The sequence below is a fragment of the Pteropus vampyrus genome, unplaced genomic scaffold, assembly GCF_000151845.1.
Source record: "Pteropus vampyrus isolate Shadow unplaced genomic scaffold, Pvam_2.0 Scaffold109, whole genome shotgun sequence".
NCBI lineage: Eukaryota > Metazoa > Chordata > Mammalia > Chiroptera > Pteropodidae > Pteropus > Pteropus vampyrus.
In genome coordinates this window covers 1,993,716-1,997,737 of record NW_011888890.1, presented here as the reverse complement: position 1 = coordinate 1,997,737, position 4,022 = coordinate 1,993,716, and the positions used below count along the sequence as shown (strand labels likewise).

The following is a 4,022-nucleotide window of genomic DNA, read 5'->3' as shown; positions in this document are numbered from 1 at the left end:
AGGTGCCCCTGACTTATATAATCCTCACCCAATGCCTAGAATCAGCCATTTCTCCAAGGAATCCTGGTTCTTTTTATTGGAAAATGATCTTGCCATTGGTTTTTATAAATAAAGTTTTATTGGAAAATAGTCATGCTCATTCATTTTCATGTTTTCTGTGGCTGCTTTTGCATTGCAGTAGCAGAGTTGAGTAGTTACAAGAGACTGTATGTCCTGTAAAGCCTGAAATATTTACTATCTGGCCCTTTATAGAAAATTTGATGACCCCTTTTCTAGATGAAGGCGGTTGTTCTTATTTCTGTAAAGACAGAGAAGTCTTATGGAAGTCCAAAACATGAAATAAAGGAGTCCAAATATGAACCAAAGATCTTAGCAGTGGTCCCCAACATTTTTGGCACCAGAGACCTGTGCTCCTATGAGAATCTAAAACCTTAAGATCTGAGAGGGAACTAAGGTGGTGATGCTAGCGCTGGGGAGCAGCTGCAGATACAAATGAAGTTTCGTGCACTGGCCTGCTGCTCACCTCCTGCTGTGTGGCCCAGTTCCTAACGGGCCATGGACCGCTGTGGACTGGAAGTTGGGGACCCTTGGTTTATAGGATCTAATACTAGGAATCAACACTACATTTTCTTCTACGGCTTTTTGGATTTTATTCCTTTCTGTCAGGTGGTTCTCATTACCTTCTTATATACCCTGCTGTACTGTGAAGGGGAATCTCCCCTTCTAGCTAGGTTGAAACGGGTAGAAATTTCTAATAAAGAAGAATCTAATTAGAGCTGGCATTACCCCCTACGATGGTAAAGAAAGCAAAGTACACCTCTAGTCATGTACTAGACCCAGAAAAAAAAATTCCTTCTCAACACGGTTACTCTTCTTCAACTTGTCAAATTAATGCTATTTTCAGGAAGAATATTCTTTCCTTGTATGTGATTAGACATTGTAGCTGAGAAAAAAACTACTCACCTTGGAGGATGTGCCTTTCTTTTTAGGTACATATCTGAGAATGTCAAGTGCATCTAACACTAGGGATTACCTATTCTCCCAGAGTCAGCTGTGACTAAGCAAAGTTCAGCCTCTCAGGTGCTCAAGTTTGTAAGTCCCTGCAAAATACAGAGGGGGAGCATGTCCTCTTCTTACACAGAGGGCAGAGGGTTTCTGAGGGAGTGGGTGGCATGGGAGCACCTGACAAGGGGCTTCAAAAACAGGCTATATTAGCTGAAGAAGGGTTCAAGAAGGAGGGAGTGAGGGAGTATCGACATACTCCCCTCCTTTGAGGACCTAGTCTGAAAGGCTTTCTCTGGTATATAGTAGAATAGAGAATAAAGTCCAATACAGTTTCACCCTTAACCTGTGGTAATGAATGTCTGCCTCACTCATTGTATAATATGTGTCTGGTCAGAGAAGATTAAACAGCAAGGATACCTGAGAAGAAACAGTAAGTGCTCTCCAATTGCTTAGTGGGACTCTAGCGAAGAGAGGACAGGAGACACACCTGTGGCATCAGGGCAGGGTCACCCAACACCAGAGACCATCAACTGCCTTCCTCGGTAGGAAAGGAGAGATCTGTACTGCTTTGCCCCACATACTTTATATTCACATGCTGCTGCTTAAGGGCTCCTAATAGGGTTGCCAGATTTAGCCAATGAAAAACAGAAACATCTAGTTAAAATTGAATTTCAGAGATAAATAATAAATAAATAACTTTTTAGTATAAGTATATCCCATGCACTACCTATAACATACCTATAGTAAAAAAAAGTTATTGTTGTCATTTGTCTAAAATTCAAATTTAACTATCCCGTATTTTATTTGGCAGTCCTGACCTACTGTCTACTTCATAACCATTCAGATCAATTCATGGAGCTACAAGAAATGTCAATCTGGATCTCCCGAGAAAGAGCAAAAGCCAGAGGCAGAAAAAGGAGAGGATTGGCCCAGTTTTCCCTGTTTGGGAGAAGCCCTGCATACCAGGCCATGCTAGGACATTGGACAACATTCAGGTAGGCCTGTCCTATCTCCACTTCTGGTCTAACCAGTAGTGGTATGGAGATGAGCTGGTGGGGGGTGGGGGGGGCGTGCAGGGGCAGATAATAGAGTTTGCTTATGTAGGAAGAAGGCAGTGAGACATGTACACGTCTAGTGTGCAAGTTTCCCTCATTCCAGTTCTCCTCCTCGCCCCTTCTCTGTCTCAGCAGGGCTCCTTTTTCAGTACCTTTTACCTCAGATAAGTACTGAGCCCTCTCCTCCCTTAGTCTCAAGCTTCTCAGATATGAATCTTATGTTTTTGGCTCACCTCACTGCTTGCTGACATTTATCCCCGTCAAGTTGACCTTGCTTGCTTCCTTTTCTTCACAAATGTGGTCATTATATTTCTCTGTTCATCAAGATTATTAGAGGTTCAACTAATGTCTCTCAGTTCTATGAAGTTTTTTCCACTCCAGTCTGTATCAGTCCGAACTTTACAAGTTGTCCTGTATACTTCACTACCTTAAAAGTTTAATTGGCCTACATTTGTTTTTTAAGTTGAAAATCAAAATTATAGTACTAAATTATGATGATTTTAAAAATTACTCATAATGTCAGCACTATTAAATGATTTAAAAAAATTTTTGACTAGCCTTCCAAACTTTTAAATATGCATATGTAGTTTATATGACTGCTGGCTGTCTCCTATTCATGTCTTTCCAGCTTTTGTGATCTGAGAGGCAAGGCTTCTTCTCAGCCAGCTCCAAATAGCAACAACCCAAGAGGATGATTAATCCAGCTTGGAACACATGCCCATTACATAGTGTCTCATACCTTTGAACCAATCAATGTGGCTAGAGGAATGAGCTACTCTGTTTGACCAGTTATAGATCACCCTGTGGCTATATGATTAGATACTGTGATTGACAGCTCCATCAGAATCAACATCAGAATTGGCACGTGGATGAGAGAAGAACAGTTCCCCAAAGGAAGGAAGGTAATAATGGGCAGACAGAAACAACAGCTGTCTACAAAAACCAAGATTCTTCTGAGTTTTGGTAGAATGACCCAATCCCGCCCAAACCTGGTCATGCTTTGGAGAATTGAAAACAAAAGTTTTGAAACTATTAAGTTGAGGACTGAACTCTCAGGTAATGATAAATGTCCAAGGACACTTATATGAATGATACTGATTTTACTTATTTATATTTTCTTTCATTTGAGTGTCTAAACGGATTTTATAGTACTCAGATGGAATGTCCAAGAAGGGACTGTTGTTCTTTTAAAGAGAAGTACACCGAAGCTTGGAAGGATGGAAAAAAAATGTGAAAATCCTGTCTAATGATATTCACTGGCTTATTGCCTGAGGAAAATCCAGACTTTCCAGCCTTGTATCTTATATTCCCCACAAGTTTGAAATTACAGTGGATTGTTTTTTTCATTGTAAGATGACTTAAGGGTATACTGTTTTATTTGTTTTATTTTCCTAGTGTTTTAAATGAAAAGCCTTTGCATCCTTTCATCAACACAACCAAAGGAATGTTTTTAAATTGAATGAATACACCCACATCAGAAGGAATAAAATTTCTGCTTCTAAATCTGTACATTAGGTTTCCTTGCCAGCAATGTTTTACTTTGGCACCAGCCATAAGTCTCTACTCATGTCCGTGTTTTTAAAGGTGCCTATTTTCTTACTTTGAAATTGCTATAAGTAGTTAGCTAATATAGTATTGCTACCCACATAAGAGGGAGGTGAAGCAAAACATCCTCTCCTTATTTCTTTGGCCAGCACATTTGTGACTCATAAAGGAGTTGAAAAAGTGTTGCTTCTGAGTCTTGTATCTAACTTGCTGTTTCCTTGCAATTTAAAGTTTGAAAACTTATTTACATTTTTGAAACACAAAAGACAAGTGTTCAGTGTAAGGTCCCACGCTTACCTCTTTCACTGTCTTTACAGTTCTCACCACTGCATACCCAACAGTAACCACTTTTATCAAATATATACGTAACTTTTATATAACTAAAGGTGTATATAACTAGGTTTTTAATATGTATGG

The 4,022-nt window shown here is 39.6% G+C and overlaps 1 long non-coding RNA gene across 2 annotated transcripts in view; it reads left to right on the top strand.

Moving 5' to 3' along the window:
* LOC111743209 overlaps positions 1–3,751 on the top strand; it is an 18,160-nt gene extending 14,409 nt beyond the window's left edge. Inside the window, exons 2-3 of one of the 2 annotated variants that reach the window (XR_002781601.1) lie at positions 1,850–2,000; positions 2,689–3,751. This is a non-coding gene — a long non-coding RNA (uncharacterized LOC111743209). Of the gene's footprint in view, positions 1–1,816; positions 2,001–2,688 lie in introns of both variants that reach the window. The other variant, XR_002781600.1, reaches the window with a different exon arrangement.
* Positions 3,752–4,022: the final 271 nt, after the last annotated feature.